Genomic DNA, 9,931 nt, shown 5'->3' with positions numbered 1-9,931 from the left:
TAGAAAATATGTCATTTTTACAATTTTGTTGTTCATACATTTCACTTTATACTTTGAGTACATAGATTAAAAAGAATATCAGGTTATACTTTTGTTGCTTAGCGACATGGCATAAAGTTGTTGTTGTATACCTATACCAAGTTAAGATTCATCCGTAACTGTGTCAACAACTGTAAAAACACATGACTCATAAACAGAGTCAATAGAGTACAACAATTTCGAAAATGTTTTGAGATGGCTGCAATGATAAAGAAGAAACCTGTATTATATGTATATATCTACACACAACGTCTATCAAGTATCCATTTAAACCGACTACAATGTCCTTCTAAAAATCGATACCATTAAATTGAAACGTTTCTTATAAGGTGGAAGATTAGAGTGTAAAGTTTATAGCCTTAATACATTATATTTATAACGGTGTCTAAACTTCACGCAGAACACCAGCATAAAATGTATAGAAAGTAAGTAAATGTATGTGACTGAAGGTATATTACATTCTTGTTATGTTCGTCTATTTGTGCTCTACCCACCACGACTATCGATAGCCGGTTTCTAGCGTTGTAAGTCCCAGACACTCGGTATGAAATGTGATGACATTTCCCGTTATCACAATACTTACTTTAGGAAGATGAAAATTCTGGACTTTTTTTGGCCCGCTTCTCTTTTACACTTTTAGATTTTCTCTTATCGTCTCTATTAACAGACTGGTCTTCATCTTTTTGTGGTACAAGTGAATATTTAATTTTTTTTCTATCATCTTTATTTGTATGGTCTTCTGTGTTAGCTGATTTTACTGTTTTACATCTACAACAATTGCACTTCCAAATAATGACACTACAAAAGAAAAGCGCTAATAAATAACATGGATGATTTAATTTGACTCTTATTTGTACATCAGTGTTATGTCAATTAAAATGGAATATAATTATAATCTAGAAATAATAATATTTAACAACGACAGCCACAGGGACGTTCTCTCCCAGTGGAACGTCAGTAAGTATATGAACATATAACACTAAAATAGGCGGGTTCAGTTCCCTACGGTGGACATAGCAATTTGACCCCTGCTGCATCTCTTTAAAATAAAGTTAACAAATGTAAACAGGAATAAAACGTTATAGCTTAAGAGGGATAATTGAATAATTATTATACTCGCTGATAAATTTCAATTTTAAGACCATATTCAAATAAACTGAAAATCATTAATTAGTTAAAGAACTTTTTGAATGAAAATGCCTTTTATATTTATCTCAAGTACTCGAATTGTAATAATTTAGGTTACCCATATTTTACACGTTTCAATTTCAAGTATTTCTACTGACACGCACAGTACCTTATTGTATTTACATATAAAAAACAGGTTGAACAATAACATACTTACAAGGAATGTTTTTCATCAGAAGAACTTGTAATATTGTAAAACGTGATCCACAATTTAAGCTTTAAGTGAATCTTCACACTTAAAATACACTTTATTGTAAACTGATGATGCTAATTTCCCCTTATATATTTCTAGTCTTACACTCTATGTGGAAAAAAAGAAAGTGAAACATGCCACAAGCCTTTTTCCTCCCTTCCTTTGGAAATGACTCATTTTAATGTCTCTCATGCAAATTATCATGGATAATCCTCCACAAATGAAAGTGCTATACACTCATTATACGTGCGACTTCCTCTATTCAGTTCTATCAAATTACTGTTTTGAGTTTTAGTGGAGAATTGAATCACTCATTTTGAGTGGAGAGGAAGTACATTTTATGTATATAAAAAAACTAACTTCTAATATGGTACATTAGCTGTACTTATATAATCAGATAGAATCACACACTGAATTGGTGCAAGGGAAGAAAAGAAGCACCCTTTGAAAGAGTACAAAGGCACACCTTGAGTCTAAAGAATCAGATATGTAGATATGATGTGGGAGACTATACTACTTCTAAACCAGCCATACTCTTCACCAATCTGGGAAATGTGTTGTATATTCTAGTAGACAAAAACTGAGAAGTAAATCCAATTAGTATTGGGGAAAAATGGAAGTGTCCCCAGACACAAAGTGGCTAGGGCATGATGGACTGTACTTGACAACTACATCCAAAATCTGTGCTGCTGGAAACTGACACAGATAGAGAGGGTGGGTGTAGAATGAGGATCATACCATCTTCACCTGAAATTAATGAGACCAGAAGGGATATCAAACCCCTGACTCCTGAAGAGAGCGTATGTTAAGAATTCAAATAGGTATATCAACTTAGAAAACCTGATGACCTGGATTGAAAAAAAACGTGTATGAGAGAGAAAATGACCAGAACCAACCTAAGACAAATAACATCTTCAGAATAAGCTACACAAAAGACAGTTGATGGGAAAGAACCATAACAATCCCAAGTTCTTCCACCATGCTGTATCAAGACGATTGTAGGACGTAGGTTACCTACTGTTTGTAGGCCCTACCAGCCATATAATTAAACCAAAAATTAACTTTTAAGGAAAATTTTCATGGACCTATAGTTTTCATAGGCCCTAGGCACTGTGCCTAATAAATAATTCAGCCCTGCCTCCACAATACAGATAAAGTATAATTGAAGGAGGAAGTCAAACATATTCACTACAATGTGCAAAAACTTATGTTTTTTGCTTTTACTCTATATTATAAAACAAAAAAAGGAGACTGAGAAACTGATTGAAAGAATATGACAGATAGCCAGTCTTCAGTTTTAATGACAACAACAAACAGCTGGAATAGAAACTGTGAAAGAGATGATTTCCAGATTCAATGTTCTGTTGGACAGAAGGTCTTGAACTACCTCCAACAGAAGCTGGCTGTTAATGGGATCCTGAGGAAGGAAAGAAATGGATATCTGTGATAAAAAGAGGAAGGTAAAGGAAGCATAGGACATGTCCAAATAATCCACCAATCTGTGGTGAAACACTGCCAAAAGGGAAGAAAGTCACACAACTGAGCTCCCATCCAGTTATCAACTGGTACTGTTGATATTATGATGATCTACACTGAAAAAAACACCTGGAAAGAGGAACAGGTAAAAAAGCTGGGGAGCACTAGGATGGGAAACAGGAACAGGGGCTTGTCTTGATTCCAACTGTGGCAAATGTGCTACCAAAAATGAAAGGGTAGAGTGTTGATGCAGGTGTCCCCAGCATACATTTCCAAAGGGTCTGGAATACGTTTGAAAATATACTAAGAAACAGAGCTACACATGATTTCCCAAGTGGGCAGCAAATAAATCTGACAGAAGGCTGCATTTTGACCCAGTATGTTTCAACAACAGAAAAATTATGTATGCAAGGTGAGAGCAGAGAATGAAAAATGAGTTATCTTAGAAGTAACAAAGGAGAGGCTGTTCCTCAAATACCTCAGGACTTTCGTACAGTGTATCTGAAAGTTAATGTATGGTAGATAAATACCACAAAAGTAAGGATAATACAGAGGCATGGGTTAAAAGCACTGGAAGTCAGGGGGTACTCCCAAATTGGCAAAATAGATTCCAACACCTGTGAGTCTTACAACGGATAGGCTACTTGATGGTTCGTCAAACAAACTGTCCACAGCACATAGGAAGCAAGACATGCTGGAACTCTCAACCAATTATGAAGTACAATGCTTTGTATGAACCCTAATATCCAAAGAAAGTGGGAAAACTAAATATGGTAAAGAAGAACTGAGAACTATCATACAACAAAAAAGGATGAGGATTGTAGGAAATCATAAAAATGGATAAAACATCACATACCTGAGAAATCATACCTAAATACGCAATATTAGACCGAGCTGACTCTGCAGGAGGTGTACAGGGAAACATGAGAAAATCCTGTGGTGGAAAAAGGCTATAAAAATCTTTCTCGGAATAAACAGGTTCAGATTGTTCATGAGGTGAATAACTTCAAGAGAAAGTGGATGACTCACAGAACGACCAATCTCTCATTGAATAATTGCAGATAATTCCATTAACAGGGTTGCTTGCACCTCCAGCCACAGTTACAAAACCAGCACTCTGTGCTATATCTACCTCATGTGCTTCGTCTTACACTGTTAAATTAGGGATGGCTAGCTGACTTCCGTCTAGTCTTACACTGTTAAATTAGAGATAGCTAGCCGACTTCCCTCCAGTCTTACACTGTTAAATTAGGGATAGCTAGCTGACTTCCGTCTAGTTTTACACTATTAAATTAGGGATGGCTAGTGCAGATAGCCCTCGTGCATGAAATTCAAAAAACAAACAAATAAACATAATTAAAGATGTATTAACTGTGGAAACTCTACTAAGTAAAGTAGTTACATATATTTTTCGATATCACATCTTCCAATTATTTTAGTTTTGTCACAGAGTCCATCAGTCTCCTTTCACTAAAACTGATTTCTTATTATTACTTTCTGACTTATGGTGTACAATTCCTTCTTGTAATTTTTGTTAGTTAATTTAGGTATAACAGTTTACTTTATTTTGGTGCACTGGAATTTTTCTAGTTATATTTTCTTATAACTTCTAGATCTTTTCTTGACATGGGACTGGGCAACCTACTTTCATGACTATGGACAAGAAAATAGTTAGAACTTAAGGGTAAACCCAAAAGTTGCTGTAGTTCTGCTTGAAAAGTAAGTGGAACATATAAGTAATCAAAGTTAATTTTAAATGTCACTATAACTTGTTTTATTATAAATTGTTAAAGTCTTTCCAATAATTATTATGCATGTTTTGATTTTTAAAAAAGGAAAATGAAAACATATAGCCACCTTAAAAGTTGTATGTTTAGTTACCTAGTCATATGTTGCCCTTAAGATACCTGATACTATTGATGAAAGTTGTATGTTTAGTTACCTAGTCATATGTTGTCCTTAAGATACCTGATACTATTGATGTCTTACTCCAAGGCGTGTCCTGCAAGATGTCAAGTTTCATTTTTTAAATTAAAAGTTAAGTCTTATTTAGTTTCTCAACTAGCCTTTAACAGGTGTAAATACAAATTTAGAAAGAATGAAGGTAAGATGATAAATAGTTGTAGACTGTGAATAAAGTAATGTTTTATTTGTTCTTTCTTTAATGTTAGTTTATTTTTAGTATTGGTTAAATTGTTTGATATATATATATATTTGTTTATTAGGATTATTTTGCATTGTTATCTTAATGTATGTGTTTGGAACAAAACTAAACCTCCTAAGCTAGCTAAATCTTGTGTTTGGGATTATAGCACAAAATTTGCTTGCATTGAGGGTACCATGACAGATGAATTAATACCTTCTGATCATCATAAGTATGGTGGTATGTTAGATGTACATAATATTCATTACTTATTTAATTTTTATTTGAACTATGTAGGTATTTTGTTTTGAGACAGAAGTTGGAAAAAGTTGTAGATTTTATTACCAAAAAGTTTCTCTCCACAGATGTTTTTTATCATAGTTATATGTTAAACATAACCTGAGAATTCTCTGTATTAATACCATTATTATTAATGAATCAATTTTAACTGTCGAGAGTTTAATAATAGTTGAATGTCTGTTGTGTAGTCAGTTAATCATACATGCATACAATTTGCACATATTCACAAGATGATAGGTTCCAATGCTTCACATTAAATAAACATTCTTAGATTTTCATCTCCACGTATAATGTGAGAGTAATAAAACATTGAATACAAAGTAGATAAATATTATCAATATATTATTTTTCTAAGGTAGATAGAAATAAAATCTTAAATTTATGGTATAATGTTTATAACTAAAATTCTATTTTACATTTTGAAGTTAATAATCATGAATGTGTTAGTTAATTTAGCCATAATTAGTTTCATTTAGTAGAAAACCACTTAAATTCAGAATGTTTGTTTATTCATATATTTAACAGTGCTTACCACAAATTTGCACAATTAATTGATACTTTCTTGCATATAAATACGATAGTTTTCCTTAACCTTATTTTTATGATAACTAGGTGTCTGGGCTTTTTATAATGAAAGAACACCTCATATCTGTTAAAGCATGTCTTGTTAGTTGGCATAACTAAGAATATAGGTACTTGTAGGAATATCATGAAGTATATACTTTATATAGGTTGATCTGTAAGTAGTTTTGAAAATTTTATATTTAAGGTTGTTCTATGTGTAAGCTTCTTTATAATAGAAGTTATATATGGTTTTAACTATCAGCTTTTAGTTATGAGATAAAATTCATGTTTTCTGTTTGTGTGTTGAAATATCCTAAAGTCATTGAATCAAAGTAATTTTTTAGAAATATGTAAAGCATATAAGTGTTTGAGTAATTTTGCACAGTAATTATATGTTTAGAAGTTACACTGTGCACAAAAGAAGCTTCTCCACTACAATAAAAATACAACTGTTCATGAGTAGTTTGTTGATCCTGATTCTAAAAATTGTTGAATATTACTGATCACCTCTAGTTTTTGAGCGATGTTAGGTTTATTCTAAATATTCTTATATATTGTGAAAATAACTCTCTGCTAACTTTATTTATTTATTGAAAATTGCATTTAAGAATGTTCAAAAACTGAAAATACACTTAAGCTATGTTTAAAACTATCATCATGTTATTATTTTTTCAATTCTTTTTACAAAATACCTGACTGACTTGTTGCATCTTTTATGTATGTTGTTAGTTTCATGCTACAAGAATCAACAGTAATCTTCCGTCATCACAGGATTCCACTGTCTTTCTTGATGTTACTATTCTATTATAGACATAACTTAAGGGAATTGCTCACCAAGATTATTGCTCACTGCACCAAGATCATTTGATAAGAAACTTAATTAAAAGTGTGAGAAGTGTAACTTTAGTGACATCTTGGACCCAGTTCTCCTCTTGTTCTCAGGGATATCATTAATTGTCACAACATAGTTTTCATCTCTGTAAATTCCTAAGAAAATTTATATCATTAATCGTCACAACATAGTTTTCATCTCTGTAAATTCCTAAGAAAATTTATATCATTAATCGTCACAACATAGTTTTCATCTCTGTAAATTCCTAAGAAAATTTTAACAACCAGTTTGAGTGATTTCCTCGCACTAAGTTCTTTCTGACTGAGTAATGTTTCAAAATCACCATTCATCAGCACTTCCCAAATTTGTGGCCCAACAAAAATACGACCTTTTAGTTTTTACTTCACTAACTTTTTGAAACTTATAAGACAGATGGAGTGAGGGAAGAAACATATCTTGATGATTCACTGAAAGTTGGAACTCAACTTTCTGTTTTCCTGGAACGTAATTCTCTCACTGGTCTTTCCTTTTTTTTTAAATGAATTTTATGATATCGGCTATCCCAGACAGACAAAAAGCTACAGTGTTTGGTATACTTACTTTATAGACTTAGCAGTTGTGGATATTTGATTGCTTCAGGAATAAGCTGCATGTTCTACTGTGTTCACAGCATTAACAACAGGAACCAATGGCTTAGTGTTCCCATTATGTAAAAGCACAGTTTTCACACTAACTTAAGATGTATTGGTAAAATGTTTTCTTTCTTGAGAGTATATTCAGTACTTGATTCTTCAATTAGTGCATCAACATTTGTACAGAAACACAAAGTATCTTGCATGCTGTAGTGAGAAGCAAGACTTTTATGATAAATTCCATTGCCGTAAATGAAAGTTCCCCATGCTGTTTCAGTATAAAACAAGTCACAAATCTGATCATTTAGCTCATCTTGTGTGATCAGATGAGGCAGTTTATGTTGAGATGCCACAGGGGTAAAATTACTAAATGAAGGAAATAAAGATGATTCATTGTCTTTTTTGCAGTATAACTTCTATTTCCCACTTTGCTGCTGGATGTGACACAAGAAAATCATCCCCATGAGGTACTGGTTTCATCACAATCTCTGGATATTTAGTGTATTGTTTAGTTTTGTCTGAATATCCAGAAATATTAATGCAAAAATAACAGTAAGTTAGATGATCTTTGGGCTCACACTGTATCATTGAAATTGTCAATGACACAATTGCTCTTCTTTTATTTAGCCACTGTGTGAAGCCAGATTTGGAAACTGTACAACACAAATGTAGCATAAACTGTTTAGGTGGTTTTTGGACTTTACTTGAAGTGAAAGTGATTATATCACAGGTATGATGTGAGGAAGATGGACTTTGTTTTGAGTTTGCACAGAGCCAGACAAAGTAACCAACTGAGTGAGTGAGTGAAAAGCAGTTGAGAGAGAGGTGTATCACTCTGCCCATTTTAAGCTCAGTTGAGGGACTCCTCAAATGTTCCTGGGCAGAAAAGGTGAACATGGGAATGAAGCAAAATTGGTGCAAGTCATTATAATTTTATCAAGAACAAGTAGCACATATGAACAGTATATATGGAGTTTTACACCAATACAATACAGTTACTGTTTGAAGTTATCAAAAATTATTCCTTTTTATCATTAAACTTTCTATGTAAACTTAATTTCACAGTATAAACCTATTGAACTGAGCTGATTGTATGGTATTACACATATTGTTGATAAAGTAGTGAGATACTATAGTATCTTAAAATCTAGAGGTGTTGGACAAATTCTGATTACATATCTGAAACCAAAACTATTTAATTACCAAGAATCACTTGAGTTTTCTCTAGTAGCAAATGATTTGATATGCAGTGTTACTTAAAACATTGTTTAGGGCAAATTTGTGTGTGTGCAGACTTGTAAAACAGTTGATTGATTGATGAATTTGTGTTATAAAGACAAAAGTTTTTTTTTTTTTTTTACTTTACAATGGTGTGTTTACACTTTATATTTTATAATGCATGCTTTTGAACCAATGTTTATTTATTTATGAAAAGTGTATAACTACCTTTCAAGTTGTTTTAGAAATAAATTATTGATAAAAAATACAAGTTTCAAATAATGCAACATTTTTTAAAGGGTCTTATTTTTTTTAGGTAGGTCTTGTTCAGGCTTGTGAATGAAAAGAATAATATAATTTACTAATTTTTTAAAATATTAATTTGACCTATCCATACTTTTAGTGTGAATTAATGTTCTTTACTCCCTTAAGGGTGAGAGAAGCAGACAAAAAGAAAAATATATTTTCAGCATTAAAAAGAATCAATGAGACAAGAAGAAGTTGGTAGAAACTGCCCTAAAACTGCTCAGACAGTTAACATCAAACAGTGATTAGTATAATTGTACTTAATTCTTCCCTTTGTTACATATTTTGGTTTCCTATAATTACTGGCTTGATGGAAAGTATCCATTCAGTTTTTTGTGTGTTTAATGAATTCGTAAAATGTGACTGTTCAATGTCAAGAACATTGATATCAATTATTCTGAGAAGTGACTGAACCAGGCTTTCAGTTAACATTAATAAAATATAAAGATTCTTATCATTACCACAGTTTTCTTAAAAATGGACAGTTACAGCAGCAGAGCTTACCATATTAATGTCTGCCATAAAGGGAAATTAGGCCAAGAAGTGCACTTTCTACTTATTTCTAACAAAATGTATTGACCAGTTTTTTATTGTTTGGCTATATAGTTTTAAAATTTTGTGAGAGACAAAAACGCTTATGACACTAAATTATTAAAATTATTTGACCCATGTGTTGCTTTATTTCTCAGTTTTAAATTGCTTTTTGTTTAGCCCATTTATTATGTTATAGAATAGGGAAAGAGTGTGATTCTGAGGGAAGTTTGATATTATAATTAAATTGTGATCGTAACACAAATAATAAAAAAGAAAGACATTAAACACGGGTCAGTGTTATAGTTCTCTTCTAATTTTCCATTTGATTTAATAGCTAGCTCATAACTGTTTGGTCTCAAGGTAATATATAGATAGTAGATAATGAACTTGAATCATCTAATAAACTGTTGTTGTGACAACTGAATTCCTTGTGTTTTCTGAATGTAACTTAACAACTAATTGTAAAGTTACAAACAGATATTAGAATATAAACAAACCTCGTAGTC

The 9,931-nt window shown here is 32.1% G+C and overlaps 1 long non-coding RNA gene across 1 annotated transcript; it reads left to right on the top strand.

Moving 5' to 3' along the window:
• Positions 1–329: 329 nt before the first annotated feature.
• On the top strand, positions 330–9,048 carry LOC143243182 (uncharacterized). Its single transcript, XR_013024148.1, has 3 exons — positions 330–464; positions 4,510–4,615; positions 7,776–9,048. It is a non-coding gene; the product is annotated as an uncharacterized LOC143243182 (long non-coding RNA).
• The last annotated feature ends 883 nt before the right edge of the window (positions 9,049–9,931 follow it).

Source organism: Tachypleus tridentatus, unplaced genomic scaffold (assembly GCF_004210375.1).
Source record: "Tachypleus tridentatus isolate NWPU-2018 unplaced genomic scaffold, ASM421037v1 Hic_cluster_2, whole genome shotgun sequence".
NCBI lineage: Eukaryota > Metazoa > Arthropoda > Merostomata > Xiphosura > Limulidae > Tachypleus > Tachypleus tridentatus.
Note: the sequence above shows the minus strand (reverse complement) of the source record. Positions and strands in the feature narration are given on the sequence as shown.